Genomic DNA, 22,311 nt, shown 5'->3' with positions numbered 1-22,311 from the left:
AAATTAGTGCAGTTTTAGGTTTATAGAAAAACTGACAGGGAATTACAGAGATTTCCCACATACCTTTTGTTTCTCCACCTCAAACATACACACTCACTCTCCCCTCTTATTTACATCTTGATACAATTAATATGCCAACATCAATACATTATCATTAACTAAAGTCCATAGCTTAGATTAGTGTTCATTCTTTGGGTTCTGACAAATGTATACTGACATGTATCCATCATTATTGAATCATACAAAATAGTTTCACTGACCTAGAAATCACCTGTGCTCCATTCATCACTCCCTCCTCCCAAATCACTAGCAGCGGGTGCTCTTTCTAAGGTCTGTGTTTTGTCTTTTCCAGAAGATCATATAGTTGGAATCAGAGTATGTAACCTTTTCAGATTGACTTTTTTCTCCTAGTTATATACTTTCAATGTTCCTTTATGTTTTATTGTGGCTTAACAACTCATCTCTTTTTATTTACTTATTTATTTAAAAAATATAATTTATTGATTTTTTACAGAGAGGAAGGGAGAGGGATAGAGAGTTAGAAACATCCATGAGAGAGAAACATCGATCAGCTGCCTCCTGCACACCTCCTACAGGGGTATGTGCCCGCAACCAAGGTATATGCCCTTGACCGGAATCAAACCTGGGACCTTTCAGTCCGCAGGCCGATGCTCTATCCACTGAGCCAAACCCGTTAGGGCAACTCATCTCTTTTTATAATTCCATTCTATGGATGCACGACAGTTTACTTATCCATTCACTTACTGAAAACAACTTGGTAATTTCCAAAATTTCCATTTCTTCTTTATCTCCATTTTCTTTTGTGTGCCTTAGAAATAATCAAAATTGCTTGCTGAAACACTCATAAAATTCTTGCCTGATTTAAAATCCTTGTCAGATCATTATAATATCTAACTCATCACTGTGTTGTCACATCTTGTCTTTTCTCATTGAAATTGAGATCTTCCTGATTTTTAGGATGAGGAGCGATTTTTTCTTTTAATTGAAACTTGGTATTCTAAGACTCTGGATCCTGTGTTTTAGTGGGCTTCCTGTGACACTGCTCCAGCTAGAAAAGAGGGACACTGCTTTGTTCCTGCTTGGGGGTGGCGGGGGGAGGGGGTCCAATTTTACCCGAGGCTTCCATGGACACCTGGAGAAGGTGAAGCTCCTTGTTCCTGCTGGGCAGGGATGGAAGTTCAGGCTCCTCACTGGGCCTCTGCTGATACCACAACAGCAGGAAGAGCAGAGGTGCCTCGCTACTGCTCTCACATGTCCACCACTGCCACCGTGGGTGGGTGGACTTGTTCGTGCTGGGTCCTGGTAAAGCCCTAACTCTGCATATTCTCCTCGGACACCACTCCAGCTAGGAGGAAAGGAAGCACTTCACACCACCCGGTGGGGGTAGGTGCTTGTAGGCTCCCCATGTGCTTCACACACACAATGGGGTTGGGAACTTCCCTTACCACCTTGTGGGCACAAGTCTTGGTGTCCAACTCAGCCTTCTTCTTTGACACCACCTTGTGGGGATGGAGAAGTTGGTGGGGGGAGAGGAGGGTATGAGGTGCAGCTGGGGCTTCTTGTTACAGCCTGGCAAGGATAACCGGCTAGGCTCCTAGTCTTTGTGGGCAGAAGCGGGGCTATGGGTTTTCCACTGTGTTGCTTAGAGCAGGCAGTTACTGTCTAAAAGTAGTCTTCCTTGCTAGGCTGTCCCTTTCCTAGTCTTGGTGTGTTGGGGTCCCTAGTCAGTCTTCCTTCTTCCTCCTGCCTTTCAGTGTTCTATGCTTGTTTCATACATAATGTTCAGGGTTTTTAGCTGTACTAAGTAAGGGGATTATGGAAAAGTAAGTCTACTCCTTCTTCCTACAAGAGGCAATTTCTTTCAATGACCTTAATTAATAGCTACCCCACAGATTAGGCACCAGGAGAAGAGAAACAGTGCTCAACCTGGAGTTCAGAGAACTGCATTTAAATCCTAACTAACTTGGGAACTCCAATAAATCCTAGCTCTGTCATTCATTAGTCTAGTATCATAATTCTTTAACCTCTTGGAACTTCAGCGTCCATGTCTGTAAAATAGAAGTTTCACAAGGTTGGGATGAAGTAAGATTATGTACTTGAAAGCACCTCATAAAACACCTGGCACACAGTTGGCACTCACTGACTCAGACTCTGTGTATCAAAATGGTTAAGATAAAAATGAAATAATTTTAGACCCAGAAAATAAAACCATAAGCCAGCACTGAATTAATGTTCTCTGCCTTCTTATTTTAAAATAGGCCCCAGCCAAAATTAATTCAGGGAAATAAATACATATGTAAATTAAATGTAACCTGTAATTTCAGTGTAGAGATGAATTTATCTTGAGTTCTCACTTGTTGTTCTAGCTGGAGAGTATTCTGGTATTTTCCAGCTTCAGAAACTGGAGCCCCTAGACCAAAATCATGTTCTTTGGTGGTAACCTAGTGGAAAGAATGGGAATAATACCAGGACATTCTTTTTAAAACAGTTTTGTGGTTTCTCACAACAGTACTATATATAAATTTTTTAATCTAATCACATTCTTAGATACATTTTCAATCGGTTTTAACCTTGTCACACCAGCAAAGAGTATTTCAGCAAGCTTTACTTTCTTAACATTTTATGTTATAAAACTTTTTCTGTGTGCTTTCCAAATATAAAACTACAATATTGAAGATGCTTTTCAAAAGAGACATACCCCATCCTATCACCTTGGTAATCACTGTACTAAGAAAATATTGGGTCAGCAGCAAATTAAGTATCTATCTCTAGGCCTGTGTTTTCCAAAAAGGTTTGCTACGCATATCATAAAGGACTGACTTCTTTCTAATATATTAATAATTCCTATAAATAAGAAAGGAAAGGAAATACCCTGGTAGAAAAAGTGGCAACGAATATGCATACTTCATATACACAGCTTTTAAATAGATTTAAAGATACTCAATCTCTCCACTTAGAGGGATACACATTAAAACAACATTGAATACCATTTTTTAACTCACCTTGGCAAAGATAAAATAGTTGGCTATATAATGTAGCATTTTTATGTATATTGGTGGCAGTGTAAATTGGCACAATATTTATAGAGAATTATATAAAATCTAGCAACATAACAATAATTTCATTTCTAGAGTTTTTTTCCAGTGTGTACATTTTTTCATGTGCAAAATAACCCAATATTTTACATTAACATATTATACATACTACTATGCACTATGGTTTTTTTACTTGACAATGTATCTTAGAAATTGTGTAATTTAGGAAAATAATCAGTTCTTTTCCTGAATCAAGGCTGCCTGTATGTTAAGGAAGAGAGAATTTGCTACAAGTGTCCTAGAGCTCTCCTACCAACACAGCTGTTATTCTCTAAAACAGTGGTTCTCAACCTTCTGGCCCTTTAAATACAGTTCCTCATGTTGTGACCCAACCATAAAATTATTTTCGTTGCTACTTCATAACTGTAATGTTGCCACTGTTATGAATCATAATGTAAATATCTGATATGCAGGATGGTCTTAGGCGACCCCTGCGAAAGGGTCATTCGACTGCCAAAGGGGTTGCGACCCACAGGTTGAGAACCTCTGCTCTAAAATCTAGTGCTCCAGATATGATAGGATCAGGACTCCCCAGTCACCGACCTTGAGTCACACCTTGTCTAATCTAACACTTAGCAATGTGACAGATTCATCTTCCTTCTTCTCTTTCCTAAGCAAAATATGTCGGTTTTTTGGTTTTCATTTCAGCAGTTACTGCCTCATTTGGAAATTAAGCATTAGCTCCCACAGAGTATTTCTAATTATGAATCATTTAGGCCAGTGGCTCTCAACCTTCCTAATGCCGTGACCCTTTTAATACAGTTCCTCATGTAGTGGTGACCCCCAATTTCATTATTACAAATTGAACATAATTAATGCATAGTGATTAATCACAAAAACAATATGTGTTTTCCGATGGTCTTAGGCGACCCCTGTGAAAGGGTCATTTGACTTCCAAAGGGGTCGCGACCCACAGGTTGAGAACCTCTGATTTAGGCCTTTATGGCATAAGCTGAAACCCTAATTACTATTCCTTACAGTTTCTGTTGAAAAATATGTTCCTAGTTATAAAAATTCCACTTAGAATAACAGAATCAAATGACTCCTCACTCTAGCAGTATTTTTCAGTTTTTAGTGAATATACAAGTCACTTGGGAATCTTGTTAAAATGAAGATTTGTACTCACAACTAGAGGCCCGGTGCACAAATTCATGCACCAATGGGGTCCCTCAGCATGGCCTGCAGGGATTGGGCCAAAACCGGCATTCCACCGCCACCTGCCGCTCCTGCCTGCCACTCCTGCTTATCCTGGCCCCGCTTCTCCTGCCGCGGGCCCCTTCCAAGTCAGTTCTGGTTGGGAGCGGCTCATGCCATGGCAGCAGCGCTCGCCAGCCTTGAGCCTTGTGTCTGGCACCCATTCCAAGGGGGTGAGTGGGAGGTGGGGGGAGGAGGAAGGTCTGGGATGGGATTGGCCCTCCAGGCGGGTGGTGAGATACCCTTGCAGGCCCAGGATCCAGATCTGTCCTGCTGACATTTGTGCTGGTTGTCGGGAGCCACCTGGTGGCTGCTTTTATATCGTTTCTTCCTTGTGGAGTGTCTAGGGAGGGGAAGTGGCAGTGGTGCCGAGGCCGATGGCACTGTTGGGATTGTGCTGGTGACGCTGACCCATCAATGCCTGGCCCATTCTCCAGAGATTGGACCTGCAGGACTACTGAGGGAGAGAGTGTCTGCTGCTGGGCTGGTGGGCTGCCTGGACGGATCTGTTAGCTGATCAGCACTCCCGCTATGGGAGCACACTGACCACCAGGGGGTAGCTCCTGCGTTGAATGTCTGCCCCCTGGTGGTCAGTGCACGTCATAGCATTTGGTCATTTGGTTGTTTGTCGGCTTAGGTTTTTGTATATATAGAAGATAGGCCTGAAACACTGCATTTCTTAAATGCTGCTCAGCAATCCTTATTTGGCTAGTACAGAGACTAGAACCATAAAAAATCCCATGAAATAAGCACTGAATTAATATTTACTCTTCTTATTTTAAAACAGGCCTCAGACCCTTGCTGGTTTGGTTCAGAGGACAGAGTGTCGGCCTGCGAACTGAAGGGTTCCAGGTTTGACTCCTGTCAAAAGCACAAGCCTTTTCAGGCTCTATCCACAGTAGGGGTCATGCAGGAGGCAGCTGATCAATGCTTCTCTCTCATCATTGATATTTCTGTCTCTCCCTCTCCCTTCCTCTCTAATATCAATTATATATATATATATATATATATATATATACACACACACACATATATGTATATACATGTATATATTCCATATAAAAGCCTAATATGCAAGTTGACTGAACGGCAGAATGACCAGTGGAACAACCAGTCGCTATGATTCACAGTGACCACCATGGGGCAGATGCTCAACGCAGGACCTGCCCTCAGCCCCAGGCCGCAGGCCAGCCAAGGCAGGTGCCAGCGGGGCCTCCTGACCACCCCGCTGGTCGCCCCACAGATTGGCTCTGATCTCCAGTCAGACCTAGGGACCCTACCCATGTACAAATCTTGTGCACCAGGCCTATAGTATGTGTATATGTGTGTGTGTGTATCTCTCTCTCTCTCTCTCTCTCTCTCTCTCTCTCTCTATATATATATATATATATATATATATATATACCGATATATATATATACATATGTATATATGTATATGTATATATATATATAATACACACACACATATAAATATATATATATATTTTAAATAGGCCTCAGCCCAAATTAATTCAGGGAAATCAAGTAAAGTCTAAACCTGCCTAACAGTGAGTTCTTCATAACTTGATCCCTTTCCACGTCATCATATTTATCTCCTCTAAGAACTCCCCTGTTAAAGACAAACTACTCCAAATTACTCCACATATTCTTTATACATTAAGAAACAGGTCATCTTTTATTCATAAGCCTTACCCTCACCCTTCTCTCCATTTAATTCTAAGGTTCAGCTTGAATTCCATATTTTCTAGGTTTTCTCTATCTTCTCCATCGAATAGTGATCACGTCTTCAATGATACTTTTGTATATAGTCGTTATAGAACAACTTATGTAGCTATTTGGTTTTTCTGGATGTACATCTCCCTCACATGGTCATTAGAATGTTAAGAACAAGCAATGTTCTAGAGCTCTCTGTACTGCCCCAACCTGCACAGAGCTGTCTATGTAATAGGAAGGTATCATAAAATTTAGTAGATGTGACAATGAAGCAGTGTACCATAGCAGATACAATTGAATATTCCTTCTTTTCTTTGGAAATCTCAATAGTCAAGTGGGAGTTCTATAAAATTACCCATCAGACTAATCTAGAAATTAAAAGTAGGAAGAGGCCAAGAGACTATCACATTAGAGCTGCTACATTACCTGCACTAGCTTTGGAGGCAGCAAAAAGGGAGATAAATCAGTGTATCTGAAATGCCCTTGTCTAGCCTGCCACCAGAATATTCTCCACATTCCCATGATCTTTAAATGGATTATGAATGGAACTTGTGTTCCTGTACAGATCTCAGAGAATGCAAGTAAAAGTACTGTGCGAGCAGCAAACTGTTATCATAAACATCCAAGTGAGAACCACAATCATTCTCAACTGCGAAGTAACATAGCATAGTGGTTAAGAGTGTGTTCATTAGCATCAGGCTGTTCATGTTCATCATGCTAGTTCTGCTGCTTCTTAGCTGCATGACTAGAGGCAAGTTACTTCTCTGGCCAAGCCTTCACCTATAAAATGGGAATGATAACAGTACTCGCCTCAAAGAGCTGCGATGAGGATTCATATAAGTAAAGCACTTAGAAAAGTGCCTGACTAAGCAAGTCTATATAGTATTATTATTATTATTATTATTATTATTAACCATTACTGTTATTCCTAATTCTTCTCAGTGACTCAACTTATCTAATTGGCCATCAAGTTCTACTGATTTTTCATTAAAATTTCTCTCAAATTAATATCTTCCATTCCTATCACTGTTTCAGTTCATATTATCAGACTGTAACAGTCACATTTATTCGATTCTCAAATTTATAAACAGAGTAATGATGACCCAATATTAGATTCTGGGGACAGAAATATGGAAACCAAATAAAAAGCTATAATTTCAACCTGCAATGATCTAGGGAACTCCAGAACTAATAAATCAGAAATTAGAGTACAGCAAGATTAGTGCACACTAGAGGAATGAATGCACATGGATGCTAAGGGAATATAGAGAAAAGGACTACAAAAGAGTATTTCTGAGTTCTACTTCCCTCCAAAAGACATAGCATGGATTTTACATATTCCAAAAAAACTATGAACACACCCTATCGGAGCACATTCTATTGTGTTTATTGGATGTCCACAGCCATTGCAACTTAACTTGTGTAAAACAGACCTCTAATTCTCCCACCTGCAGTCTGCTCTCAGCACACCTCCACTAGGCTCCTTCCCAGTCTCTCCCAGGTCAAATGGCAGTGCCTAAGGCAGTGCCAGAGGAGTCACCTTTGTCTCCTCTTTCCCTGATCCCCATCAAATGCATCAACAAGCCCTGTTGGTTCTAACTCCAAACCCACCCACTTCTCTACACTTTCATTACCACTTCCATGGTTCAAGTCACCATCATCCGCACATGGATTACTGCACGTTTCCTAACTGGTCTTTCTGCTTCTATGTTGCTCCCTGTAACTATTTTCCAAACGGAGATCAAAAGAATCACTTTAAAACAATGAGATCCTCCTCAAAAACACTCCAATGGCTCCCCAATGCAATTAGAGTAAAACCCACCATTTTAGGGTCTTGTGTGATTTGGGCCCTGCCTTCACTTTCCTAAACAGACCTAGTACTCTCTTCATTGTCCACCCGCCAGCTTTATCGGTTTTCTTTCTGTTCCTCTACTGAACCAGTATCATTCCATGTTAAGGCCCAGCCTATGGCTGGCTCCATCTTACCCGCAGCTCAGCTCTTTGGCTGAAATGTCAAAGGCTCTTCCTTGACCTCTTACCTAAAGTAGCCTCTCTCCTAGTCACTCTGTTATTAGGTTATTTACACTTATATCATTTGAAATTATATCATTTATTTCTTCACTAATTCCCCCCGCTCCCACTAGAAGGTAAGCTCCAAGAGATCTAGGCTCTTATCTGCTGCTCACTGTTAGAGCTGTAATGCCTAGAAAGGTGCACAGAACAAAATTGGTACTCAGTAAAACATTTTCAATATAATCAATGTTGATGATTGGAACAAAGTAGTTTTAATGGTAAGGATGGGGTGGAAGCAAGTTTGATGAAGACTAATAAATGAGTTAGTACTAAGGAAAAGGAAGCATGATTGTGAGAAGAGAGGTAGAGTGAAAGTTAGAAAAAGACCAAGGTTGTTGAAGGGTCATTACAAAGTAGAAAATCTTGTTTCTTTTTCTTTTCTCTCAAATATATTTTTATTGATTTCAGGGAGGAAGGGAGAGGGAGAGGTAGAGACATCAGTGATGAGAGAGAATCATGATCAGCTGCCTCCTGCCAGCAATGCAGGCATGTACCCTTGACTAGAATAGAACCTGGGCCCCTTCAGTCCACAGGCCCATATTCTATCCACTGAGCCAAACCAGCTAGGGCTAGAAAATCTTGTTTCTTAATTCTCTTTACATCTAGGAAATCTTCCAAAATTAAACAAAAGCCCTGGGTTCTCTCCTAAATGCAAGCACATACACAACTTCAGTTTCAGGGGATTCAAGAACCCCCTAAATTCTTGTACTCCGGGCTAAGAAGCCCTGCAGTGTGAACACAATAAAGATCCTAAGACATAGGTTAATGCTAACTAATGGAGCAAGGCCACTGGGCTAACAAGGGGAAACCCAGATATAAGTTGTGCACTATCCTCTGAGACAAGAAAGAGAAAAGGAGATTCAGGTGAAGGGTTAGATAAGGGGTAGAAATTTTTTCTTCTTAAACAAAAAGAGAGAAAAGCAAGGTCAGGTGAAGATTAAGATAGAGGTAGAAATTTGAAGAAGTTTCTGCCTGGTAGAATTTTAATTTTTCAGTAAAAAAGGAGGTAAGATCATGTGCTAAAAAGTATAATCAGTGCTAAGCAAAAATCAGGTATATAATATGTGCTCAATAAATCTCTACTGAATATTGTGAAAGAATTAAAAATACTGGAGTATTTTATATGAGATTTTGAATTCTGATTCCACTAAAGGTCAACTTGGTGTGGGTTTATTTTTAATAAAACTGTCCCCAAATGTTCATAAACATTTTGAAGTAGGAAGGAATAGCCTTACTAACAGAAAGATATAGAGAAGCACACAAAAATTTATGACAACTGAGATAGGTATTTGTGTTTATAATAAAAATCCGTGAGTAAACGTTTTGGTAATTCACCTCAAACAAAATAGTAAAGCCACAATAGTTAACCTTTCTTATGAAAAAGAAATAACCTCTCCTAGTCATTCCATTTAATTCCAAAGTTCTCACTTCTCTTCAAATCAAACTATACTGTAAAGAAATAACTTGTGTTTTAAAAGTTCATAAATAAAGGGCTCTCAGGGAGGTACCATTTATCAAGATCTATTCAAAACATAAAGGGTTAAAATAGCTGTTTTCAAAAGACTTTTCTGAACTGAAAGAATTTAATAACAAATAAAGTGATTTTATAGCATAACTAAGTTATGGAACTGCCTTACTAACTAGCTCACTTAAAAAGATTACCATGGGGAAATAAAAAGGGTATTGAAAGGACAGAACAGGACTGATAGCTGTGTCCTTAACCCCTCTTCCAAGAAAAAGCCGCAGAATGTATGTTACTCAGCTTGCCCTTATCTTGGCCAATGGGAAAGCGGGGGAAACTAGCCTAAGGCCAAGAGTATGCTAGCCAACCCCCTGTCTTTATGTAACCAGACCCTAGCTGCACCCTGCCCTTGCATCACTATCCCCCGGCCCTCACTCAACCAACCGGAATCGGCCAAATCAGTGGTCAGAGTGTGCCCCCACCCCCTGACCCCAAGCCCTATAAATTCTTTGTTCCCTTGGGAATCGGGGCTCTCTCTTGCATCCAGTAATGGAGGCGGGGGGTGGGGGGGGACCAAGTCCCGGGCTTGAATAAAAGACTCTATGCTTTTGCATCGGACTCGGCTCCCTAGTGGTCTGTCTTGGGGGATCTTGAAATCTGGGCATAACATTTGAGGGCTCGTCCGGGATCCCCAAGACTCACGTGGGATCCCGATCCAGAGAGTCTGACTGACCGCGGTAAGTGTCTGTGTGTTGTTTATTCTGTTGTGTGTTCTGTCCTGTGTGAGCTCACTTCTGAAATCTGTATTGCCCATAAAGGCCTAGGTGGACGCACTGGGGGGCCACGGGCGGGAGGAGGCGGGGGACACCCCGATCCTCCATCTGGAGGGGCACAGAAACCCCTCAATCTGAGACGAGTGGTGCATGGCCATCGTCTAATCTGTAGTTTTGCTTCCGCGGAGTCGGAAGATTGTTTTGGTTTTGCTTCCATAGAGTTGGAAGACTGTATTTGTCTGGGTTTGTGTTTTTTTTTCTGTTTTCTGTGGACTTACTGGACGGATGTTATGGGACAGACTCAAACTACTCCTTTAAGCATTATGGTGGTTTTAAAGTCAAGGGCTGGGTCAAACCTGCTTGCCAGCTTCAGGTGTAGTTTTCCAGAACTGCTGGGAACTTGGGACCTTGAAGCTTACTGAATTCAAATGATAAAAAACTTATGTCTTGCATTTTTGAAGTTTATTCTTAAAAATGTTACTGATTAAGAAATGCTGAACATTTGACTTGCCAGCTAAAAGTTTAAGATTTGGATTGAATTGGGAAAAATTGTGTGTTGTGGTAGCTAAATGCCTTTGCTGAATGAATGTCTGGTGAAAGTGTGCGAGTGTGGAGGGAGGGGGCCTGCCCTCTCCTCTCCTTTGTGTGTCTCCACAACTTCGGTCAGGCAGGCCACTGAGTGAGGATCTGTGAAAACAGGTCACCCCCTCCCTTGTCTATCTCTCATCACCGATCATCATGAGGTCGGGACAAAGTAAACCTGCTGTTCTTATTACATGTTAAAAAAATTTTTTTAAGGGGTACAATAGAGATTGTGGAATTGGAATGAATGCTGAAACATTGAGGAAGCATGAGTGAACAGCTGTTTGTTTGTGTGGGACTAGCCAATTTGCTACCGAGAGGGGGGACTGGATGCAGTCTTAACTCCTCCGGTAGGTTCTCACCAAAACGTTGGTCGAGAATTCTGTTCTGGGACATGGGTGCCAGGAGTGCCCCCACTCTCGTCTGGGGAATTGGGCATTGTTTTGTTTATCTGCTCAGCTCCAGTCTGGGCTAGTCTACTGAGAGAATGTGAATACGAGTGTTTGTCTATTTTGGCTGCTCATTACTAGTCTGTGTGAAGTGAAAGTTACTTTGATTTATTTTGCGTTTCTGTTAATTCATCTGGCTGAACGTTTGGACTGGACCCGCGATGGGCTGCAAGAATCTCTAGTAGTTCTCAGAGTCTTTTGCTCACCATTACAGAAGGAATCAGCCCACTTAGTTAATATAAATTTCTGTCTATAAGTTGGTCTCACCTGGGTTGTAAATTGCTGTAATTCCAAGATTGCTTGTAAAAAGCAAGAGAGAAGTCTTTTCAAGTTAACTGTTTGCTTAGCAAATTAACAAAGTAGCAAATTTCAAAGAACTTGTTATTCATGGTTTTCTTATCTCTTTGGTGGACAGCTCCACAGGACAGCGAAATTTACTGCCTGTGACTGTATTTTGTTTAACTTGCTTTTTTCAATTGTTTATTAGAATCCTCATAGGGGATATAACCTGGTCTTTCCCTCCCTCCCTCATCCCGATTCTGAAAGCATCTGTAACTGGATTTCAGATGGTCTCCAGGTTTTCTGTCTGCAAGAAATCTCCCTATGCACCCGTTATATTTCCAGGCCGACTCTGTGAGGAAAAGCAATGGGCCTGGGCTGAGACAAGGGGGGCGGGGGTTTTGGTAGTTATGCTGCTGGCTGCAAACCTAACAGGTCTTATCAATGAACTTCAAGGTCACAAAAAGTAACTGTAAGCACAATCTTTCTCTGCCCTGGTTTATTCTTTGAACCCCTCCAATGCTGAATCAGACCGATACCTGTTCCTAGTTTTATCACAAAAGGTCTAGATATATCTTAAGAGTAAAAGTACATTTAAAATATGTTCATAAATATTAACCTAAAATTGCTGAATGTTCAGTTTTGGTAATCATTAAAGGATTAAAGTTTCTAAGAATTAAAAAAAAAAAAAACTAAATTCCCGCTAGAAAAGTGGAGAAGGAACAAAGCTAGAGTCCGCAGCCGCCCTGGTGATTTACAACTGTTTTGTTAGGCAGACTCAGCCCCTGAGAGCCAGGTCAAAGAAGGGGGGCTGAATGCCTGAGCTGCCCGCAAGGCCCAGAAGCCCCTGGTGGAGAAGAAGCGGCACATGGATCAATGAGAGCCTACAGGAGCTGCGGCAGCTGCTGGCGGGCACCGAGGTGAGGCTGGCGGGCCAGTGCCCAGGGGATGCTGAGCGAGCGGACGGGGATCAGGGCGTAGCCTGGCCTCACCTCCCTCCCCCACCTGGCGCCCCTGCCAGCACAGGTGCAGGCTAAGTTGGAGAACGCTGAGGTGCTGGAGCTGATGGTGCAGCACGTGCTGCAGGAGTGCTGCGGGGCAGGGCTTGTGGGCGCGAGCAGCTGCAGGCAGAAGCCAGCGAGCGCTTCGCTGCTGGCTACATCCAGTGAACCCCCTGCTTGAGTCCATACCACTGCAAAAGGGCAGCGGCTTCTGGGATTTGCTGGGGGATGCTCTGGCCGAGCCCTTGGGAGACCCTAGGCAGAGCAGCTGGCTCACAGGAGGGGCTGATATCCCCTTCTAGTGCACTCCCTTGAAAGAGGCCTGGTTGCTGCTCTGCCACGAAGGAAACTGGTAGAAAGGCAAGAAAGCAGGGCCCTAAGGGTTAACAAAAAGGCACTCTCCCTGGACCTGGAAGCCATCAGGACTTTGAAATTCTCCAAGAGAGGAGGAGTCTGACTCAGAGACTGGCTGAAACCTCGTTGGGCTAGAAAAACCAGAGGCTGCATATTGAACTTATAGACTGCAGTTTTCTGGGCAGAGGTCCAAGCCCAGTTATATATAGGAGTTAAACTACCTGTGTACAGCAAAACAACTTTCTCCTGTGCCAGAATACATTTTAAGAAAATTGAATGCATGATAGACCAGTAAGCTGGGACAAGTAAAATAGGGAAACTGAGCAGAAATCCTGTCTTCCCTAAACCAATGACACTTGGGAGTAAATGCTTTGCATTTGCCTCCCTAAACAAAGGTTAAATCGTTTATGTCAATCTGATTAGTGTCATTTGTTGTCCACACCCAGGGACAAATGAAGTTAGAAAATAAGCCTTATTTTGATTAGTTCTTTTATTCAGGAGGAGCCAACCCGGTCCCTCACTGCAACATGAATGATAAAATGTATGTTAAGGAATTTTAAAATTGCTCAAACCTCGCTGCCTTGGGTCCAGTTCTGCGTGTGTAAGAAGGGACAGAGTAAAGTTTAGTAGCAGGCCAGAAGAAGAAGCTGGCAAGGCCATCCAAACTACCCAGCCGCTACTGGCCATTACCGCCTGAGGCAGACCTCCTCGGACTGGCAACAGCTGACTCTGACTAGGACAGACTGGGCTTTTTCCAACTGGGCCCCCATGAGCCGATGGTCAAAATGAAGATCGGGGGCCAGACTGTGAACTTTATGATTGATACAGCGGCAGAGCACTCGGTAGTTACTCAGAAGGTAGCTCCCCTCTCAGGACAGGAAGTCACCATTATTGGAGCTACTGGTACGGTACCACAGCTGCAGACCGTTCTGCCACCCCCACTGATGTCAGTTAGGTGGCCATCAGGTGGTTCATGAATTCCTATATTTACCAGTTGACCTGGTCCCTCTAATGGAAGCAGAAACCACTTTTGCCCCAGATGGCTCAGCACAGCCTTGCCTAGGTGAAGAGACCTCTCCAATGATCCTGTCCTTAGCAGTGCTGAGAGAGAAAGAATGGAGACTTTATACCCCCCAGCCAAAGGCCCCCACATCTGTTCTTGTCAGGCCCCCATTAGGGGACTTGGGCAGTGTTCCTGTTATCTGCCAAAATTCCCAAGACTGTAAAAGTACTTGTTCACTGAAAAGATGTAAATATGGATGTTTATTTGATGTTTATATGTCTACTTAGGTATAAATATTTGTAGATAAATAGAACCCCCGGTTAATTTTCTGGTGTATTCTGGAGCAGCCTATTCAGTCTTGACAGAGCCAATGGGACCAGTAACATCCAAGAAGACACCAGTTCTAAGAGCCACCGGACAAACTGCCTTTTTCCTTGGACATCAAAGAGGACTGTGGACCTCAGAAAGAACACGGTAACTCATTCGTTTCTAGTCATGCCAGAATGCCTGTACCCCTTACTTAGACGTGATCTCTTACAGAAATTACGAGCCATTCATAAGCTTGTTCAAGATGCCCTGCCAGTGCCACCTCAGACTCTGTACATCCTTTCCAGCCTGGGGACTCGGTGTGGGTAAAGAAGTTCACGACCTCAGGACTCACCCCAACTTGAAAAGGACTATACCTGCAGAAAATTGTATAATAGACTCAGATGATGCCTGCATCTTCATAGACATGGCTTCAGAAAGACAAGGACAATTTTACCTTATATAGAAAGGTCAAAGAGTGGACTTTAGTCACCTCCCTAAAATGTTTGTATAGCCCTACCATGTGTCATGTTTGATAGCATGAGATTTAGCTGCCTGAAGCGGCCATGGTGCCAATATTATGTTTCATTGTATTAATATGTTGTATTAACCTTTGATTCTCTTGCAGGTTTGAATGTAGCTGTAGCTGTGGACTGGTGATGGTCTACAGTCCTTGGTAGTTTTTGGGAATAACTGGCAAGTGTCCAGTCTCCCACACTGAGGGATATTGTTATAGCTATGTGTTAGCTGTCCTGGAAGGGGACTATATGGAATGAACCCCAAAAGTAAAGGGTGTCTGGCTGCCAAGAGGGCAGATGCCCAACTGGACAAAGAAGAATACCCATCAGGTTTTGGTCTCTATTGAGAAACATCTGACAGTTGGCAGCCTGTGTACTGTCTTGCAGGCCTGCATGACCATGCCCATGTCAGGGGTGGTACAAACCTCGGCTATAGAAAGCTGGGAAAGGCCTATTTAGAATGGAAGGTCTGAGGCATAGTTATGCATTTTTAAAGGACTGACAAGAAAAATCAGAAGATCTTAGAGCAGATCAGTATGTTTTTCTCCTTATATAATTCCTCTAAATCTGGCAATGCTTAATAAGTCATGGCAATATATTTCTTTGCATGAAATCAATAAGACCGGTTTTCAGTAGTGATTTTATTAACCGGAAACTTTGACTGGAGTATCATGTTTTAAAGAAACCTGTCTGAGCTCTGAAGACTTGAAGCCAGTAAGAGTGCCATAGAGAAAGCCTCGTATCCTGCTTGGGAGCCCTGAAGATGGCTGGCGCTGGAGCGTCAGGCCCATGCCCTACCATCACTGGCGGTTGGTAAGAGTAGAAGGGGAGCAATAAGGACGCCTCTGCGTCCCTGCGGAACCCCCACACACTCTGGGCCACAACGAGTAGGAGGGCTACTGAGATGGGCCTTAAAGCCTAGGGCATGGGCTCAGGTGGAGTTGCTACAGGGGAGGGATTCACCTAACGCAGCAGATACTGCAGGCAGGCCTGATGGCAGCTGGAAAGCTTGGATTCCTGGCCCTACGGGGCACATTAAGATTCAGTCATGAAATTCCAGCAAAGGTAGTCAGTTACCATTCTTGTTGTGTTCATGCAAACATCAGGCCAAATAGAATACAGTAGATAAATTAGTCTTGATTTGGCTTTTTGATAACCATAGAGGAATTTTAAGGAGAAAAATCCTATTTTAATAGAGGTTGTTAAAACTGAAATGTTTTCTTTCCCTTCCACCGGACCATTTGTTATAGTTTGTCTCTGCCAGATCACAAGCCCAGCTCCTTCTGTGCCCAGGACAGCAAGGAGCCTGATTGGAAGGTGACCTCTGACCAGACACACCCACTGCAGATCACCCTCAAGAAGACAGCGGACCTCGGCGGACCCCTTGTAGTCCTCCTGATGCTGTTGACTTTCGGCCCTTGCATTATTAACAGACTAGTCCAATTTGTCAAGAAGTGTATAAAAATAATTCAGTTGATAGTTCAGTCGGTCTCATGATTGAGCTGGAAGTTCCAAGACAAGGGGGGAATGAAAGGACAGAACAGGACTGATAGCTGTGTCCTTAACCCCTCTTCCAAGAAAAAGCCGCAGAATGTATCAGTTACTCAGCTTGCCCTTATCTCGGCCAATGGGAAAGCGGGGGAAACTAGCCCAAGGCCAAGAGTATGCTAGCCACCCCCCTGTCTTTGTGTAACCAGACCCTAGCTGCACCCTGCCCTTGCGTCACTATCCCCCGGCCCTCACTCAACCAACCGGAATCGGCCAAATCAGTGGTCAGAGTGTGCCCCCACCCCCTGACCCCAAGCCCTATAAATTCTTTGTTCCCTTGGGACTCGGGGCTCTCTCTTGCATCCAGTAATGGAGGCGGGGGGGAGGGGGGGGAGACCAAGTCCCGGGCTTGAATAAAAGACTCTATGCTTTTGCATCGGACTCGGCTCCCTAGTAGTCTGTCTTGGGGGAATCTTGAAATCTGGGCATAACAGTATCATGGGGGACATGTATAAGAAGCTTCACAATAGTGTTCTTCACCCAAAAGAAGATAAATTCTTACAATAGAACACTAAACAAACTATAAGCAACAATAAGGATCAATCTTAAAACAATCTCCAGTAAAGAAACAAAATGCAAAGAAATATGAAATTTTCATTTATATAAAAGTTCATAAACAAACCCAACTAGAATGTGCATGTTCACCTACAAAGATGGAGGAACAATAAGGAAAAGCGAGGAAGTGGCTATCATAGAGGCTATATCAGGGGAGAAGGGCGTGTGATGGGAAAGGGAATAAATCTAGTAACACCTGCTCTAACTGCCTCTGTACCGGGAGGACTTCAAGAGGAAATTACAACAAACTGGACCAAGCAACTGGAGAAGAGATAGAAAGACAGCAGGGAAAGCTCTACAACTGATTAGATGCTGGGCTAAAGCAATGGTTTCTTTCTCTCTTTTTTTTTTCTTTCTTTTTTTTCAGAAGAGAAACAAGATATATTTGAGAAGCTGCCATTAAAAGTGCCAAAGTTTATTATTTAAAATAAACACTGCATTAATGTACCTCCCTCATTATTTTCCACTAGTTAAGGCTGATTTAGTTCAGTAGTTCATGGGTTAATTAAAACACAAACAAAAATAAGCTTTATCCTGGAGGCAGGTTTGAATGTGACACTCTCCTTTTACATTTATAACTAACCTATTTTCCTCTACTTAAAGACCGACTGTTATTTATTTCCTTACAACCACAAAAGGCGTAGTTGAGATGCCAGTAGAGGGCATTTAAACACCGAATACCGGGAGGTATAAGGGCATGGAGGGGAAGAAGGAAAACTCGGACACCGTCATCTTTGCAAACTTTTCCTGATGCCGCGATCCTTGACTTTGTTTAAAGGGAAAAACGTATTCCTGTGCGTATCTGGGTATCAGGCCCATGACGGCCTCGGTTCTCAACTGCCTCCACTAGTTTCAGACAAAAGCCCGCTCACCCTGCCTTTCCCGGGCACTGAAATTACATGGTTTTCATGAGGACGCCCTTCCTCTCGGCCCTTCGCCCCCGAAGTCTGTGAAGACCTCAGAAGTGAGAGGCTGGGAGTAGGGAGCCCGGGTGGGCTCCCCGATCTGACTTCCCAACGCTCAGCTCCGTCCACGGCGTCTCTAAACCCCGCAACCCAGCGCAGGGCGGCAGGACGCCCAGCGGTCACCATGGGAACTGGCCAGCCCTGCGCTCCCGAGAAAGGGCGGCGGGAGCAGGGCGGCTCCCGGAGGGCTTCCCGGGGCCGAGCTCCGCCGCCACTGCCCCTCACAGCAGCTCAAGCCGCGAACCCCTGCCTCGGGGTCACCCCGCCCCGACCCCACACACGCCCCTGCCGCTGCCTCCTCAGAGGCCTTCCGGCCCAGAAACTGCTGGGCCCCCACCGGGCCATCGCCGCGGCTTCTACCTGGGGCGCCAGGTCCCTCCTGGGACTTCGCGGCCCAGCCGCCTCCTCAGAGCTCATCCCGGCGCCTGCCAGGCCGCCGCCTCCCGCAGGGACTCAAGTCCCACCCCATCTCCATCCTCCGCCCTCTCCCCGCCCTTCCCACCCCAAATGGACCCGGCCCCGCCCCGCTGGAGGTGCAGGTGGTGGCAGACGACACCTGACGGGAAGGAGGCGGAGCGGTTAGCACCGCCCCGCGCCGCCGTCGACTCCGCCCTCACGCTCTGTACCTGAGGGGGGCTCGTCCTCCATCTTCCTGGCGCCTTCGCTCTGCTTTGGTCTCACGGGCCCCCAGTCCCTGTGCGCACGCGTACCTGGCTCGACGCTCCTCGCAGGGACTACGAGCCCTGCGCGCGCACCCACGCACGTGGCGACGCGTCCGTTCACGTGCCAGCCCTAGCAGACGCCTAAGGAAGGCCTCCTCTTGGTCCATCCGCGCCGCGCAGGCGCACGCCCCACAGCGCCGAGTTTCCACAGGAGCGTCCGGTCTCCTAGTAACAGGGGCTAGCCCTGGGGGCACCTTCATGTAACGCGCATGCGTAGGCCTCTGTGTGCAGCTTTCCCAAAGCTCTGGAACACCTGTGGCTTTACTGCCAAGGCTTTGTACCACTTTCCCCATAGATCAGGCGCTGATCTGGACCCAGTGAACTCCTTATCCCCCAGAGCTGCTCGTGGGTCCTGCGAGGTTGGCGCGGTCTCCTGCCGCAGCCGAGTGTCAGGGAGCCTCCCAGGCCGGGTCCTGCCAGAGCACCCAGGGAGAGGGCCGGTCTGTTCTCTGGGCGCCAGGGGCCTGCAGTCTGCGGGGGTCAGCTCTGTGTCAGGGTTGAGTTGGGAAGTGGCAGCACTAGCAGTGAAAGCGTAGATTCCTGATTGGTATCCCTTCTCCACACGCCGGTCCCTTTCCAGAAAAACTGGTGGTTAACCAAAAAAAGAAAGGGTACACTCCGCAATTGATATTTAATGTTGTATCGACTGTTTTCCTGTCCAATTCTCTTATTTAGGGAACACTATTTTAACTTAACAGGAATATCATTGTTGGTCATCCAACTATGTTAAAATTAACCCCATTACCTAAAAGTGGATAAGTTAGTTTTTGATGAAAATGGCATTTTATTCTGGTAAATTTTTGGATCCCAGCTTTAAAAAAAACACCTTTGTAATATTTTTTTTTTATTGTTTTATTGCTTAAAGTATTACAAAGGGTGTTACATATGTGTCCTTTTTTCCCCCCGCCCTTGACAATCCCCTGGCCTCCCCTACCTGTAATATTTCTTAATGTTTAACATGTACCACATTCTCCTCCCCCCCCCCCAAATTTTTATTTGTATATTGTTGACAGTATCACAGATGTCCACCCTTGCCCCCCTCCACCCAGCCCCTGCTTGGTACCAGGCCTTCTCTAAACTATAGTCTTTGTCCATGGGCTATGAATATATGCATATATGTTCTTTGCTTAATCTCTTTCCAATCCCCACAACCCCAGCCCTCTGAGATTTGTCTGTCTGTTCCAGGCATCCATGGCTCTGGATCTATTCACCAGTTTATTTTGTTTTGTTTTTTTGTTTTTGTTTTTTTTTTAATATATTTTTTATTGATTAAGATATTACATATGTGTCCTTGTCCCCACGTTACCCTCTACCCACCCCCCCGCTCATACCCCCCCCCCCCCCCCCCGTTGTCCATGTCCATTGATTAGGCCTATATGCTTGCATATAAGTCCTTTGGTTGATCTTTCCCCCTTACCCCCACCCTCCCCTACCTTCCCTCCAAGTCCCGACAGTCCAATCAATGCCTCTCCGTCTCTGGATCAGTCCTTGTTCATCAGCTTATGTTGTTCATTATATTCCACAAATGAGTGAGATCATGTGGTATTTATCCGCTCTCCAGTTCCATCCATGCTGTGGCAAATGGTAAGAGTTCCTTTTTCTTCTTCCTCTTCTTAAAGAATACCTTTCAGCATTTCATATAATGCTGGTTTGGTGGTGATGAACTCCTTTAGCTTTTTCTTATCCGTGAAGCTCTTTATCTGACCTTCTATTCTGAATGATAGCTTTGCTGGATAAAGTAATCTTGGTTGCAGGTTCTTGCTATTCATTACTTTGAATATTTCTTGCCACTCTCTTCTGGCCTGCATGGTTTCTGTTGAGAAATCAGCTGACAGTCATATGGGTACTCCCTTGTAGGTAACTGACTGTCTTTCTCTTGCTGCTTTTAAGATTCTCTCTTTGTCTTTTGCTCTTGGCATTTTAATTATGATGTGTCTTGGTGTGGTCCTCTTTGGATTCCTTTTGTTTGGGGTTCTCTGCGCTTCCTGGACTTGTAAGTCCATTTCTTTCACCAGGTAGGGGAAGTTTTCTGTCATTATTTCTTCAAAAAGGTTTTCAATATCTTGCCCTCTCTCTCCTTCTGGTACCCCTATAATTCTGATGTTGGTACGCTTGAAGTTGTCCCAGAGGTTCCTTACACTATCTTCATATTTTTGGAATCTCTTTTCTTTTTTCTTTTTCAGTTGGGTATTTTTTGTTTCTTTGTATGTCAAATCTTTGACTTGATTCTTGGGATCCTCTTGTCTGCTGCTGGATCTCTGTAAATTATTCTTTATTTCAGTCAGTGTATGCTTAATTTCTAGTTGGTCCTTTTTCATGTCCTCCATGGTCTCACTATACTTATTGAGGGATTCATTAAATTTATCAGCGGTTTCCATAAAATTCTTGAAAAACCTTATAAACGTGGCCTTGAACTCTATATCCAGTCGTTTGCTTTCCTCCATTTCTGCCATTTGTGACCTGTTTCTTTGTCTCCGCATTTTGGCAGCTTCCCTGTGTTGATAGAGTGGCCCTGCGCGCCAGGTGTCCTGTAGGGCCCAGTAGCTCAGCCTCCCCAATTACCTGGGGTGGACACTCTTGGTGCACTCTTGGTGCCTTGGTTGTTGTAGAATCACTGGGAGGAATTGACCTCCAGGGCAATTGGCTATGAGAATCAGCTGTGTCTAAAGTGGGAGAACTTCTGTGCTGAAGACACCCTTCTGGGGCAAGACTTGCTTCAGTGGGGCTTTGGTGCTCACTGAGTCTGCTCCCTGAGTGTGTCCCTTATGGATCTGAGGAGTTGCAGTCTGGATGGTCCCCCTCTGACCACTGGGTACAGTGGCTCCTGGATCTAAGGAGGTGCTAATTCAGCCTCTGCCTGAGGCCACACAGCAGGAGCCACGAAGAGGCTCAGCTGTGAAGCAATGCAAGCCGCTGCGGGGCCTTGGGCTTTCTCTTGGAAGTTCCGGGTCTGCCTGGCTTGGCTGCAGTTAGGTACATTCACATGCAAAAGCCTCTGCCGCAGCCTGGGTGGGGCAGGGTCTCAGGGAATCCAAGGGCGGATCAAGGAGCTATGGCTGATTCTCCGCCCGGAGTCGCGGGTCTCAGTGACCCGCTAATTGCTGCAAGCACCTCTGAGGGAAAGCCGCCTTCAAGTTCGCCCGCTGCCGGACAGACCAGCTTCTGCCCGTATGAGTCCTGGGTCCCCAGAGACTTCCCGGAACCGGAGTTCAGAGCAGTCGGGAGCTTGTGATTCAAAAAGACAGCCGCGTCCTCAGGTGCCACCCCCTTCCCTCGTGCGCGCGAGCCACCGTACCTCTGCACTTCACCTCCGCAGCGCCTCTGGCTCTCAGCGTGCTTTTCTTTCCTTCTAGTTGTAGAATTTACACTCAGCCAGCCTTTCTGTTGATCTGGATGATGTTTGCTCAGTCCTTTGCGGTAATTTGCAATTGTTGTGTGAGGCGACAATTTCCCGGTGTTTACCTATGCCGCCATCTTAGTTTCTCCCACCAGTTTATTTTGTTAATTAGATTTCACATATAAGTGAGATCATTTGATATTTGTCTTTCTCTGACTGGCTTTTTCACTTAGCATAATAATCTCCAGGTCCATCATTGCTGTCCCAAAGGGTAAGAGATGCTTCCTTTTTAAGGCTGCAGGGAATTGCGTTGTTTAAGTGTACCACAGCTTTTTTATCTACTCATCTACTGGTGGGCA

The 22,311-nt window shown here is 44.7% G+C and overlaps 1 protein-coding gene and 1 pseudogene across 1 annotated transcript in view; one reads left to right on the top strand and one right to left on the bottom strand.

Moving 5' to 3' along the window:
• TSGA10 (testis specific 10) overlaps positions 1-18,654 on the bottom strand; it is a 273,384-nt gene extending 254,730 nt beyond the window's left edge. The window contains exons 1-2 of the mRNA XM_036302250.1: positions 18,520-18,654; positions 2,334-2,462 (exon numbers count right to left, since the gene is read on the bottom strand). The gene's annotated coding sequence lies outside the window, so the exon portion shown is untranslated. The remainder of the gene's footprint in view (positions 1-2,333; positions 2,463-18,519) is intronic.
• Positions 4,424-19,948, top strand: LOC118652443 (annotated as a pseudogene).
• The last annotated feature ends 2,363 nt before the right edge of the window (positions 19,949-22,311 follow it).

This window comes from Myotis myotis, unplaced genomic scaffold (genome assembly GCF_014108235.1).
Source record: "Myotis myotis isolate mMyoMyo1 unplaced genomic scaffold, mMyoMyo1.p scaffold_m19_p_30, whole genome shotgun sequence".
Lineage (NCBI taxonomy): Eukaryota > Metazoa > Chordata > Mammalia > Chiroptera > Vespertilionidae > Myotis > Myotis myotis.
Note: the sequence above shows the minus strand (reverse complement) of the source record. Positions and strands in the feature narration are given on the sequence as shown.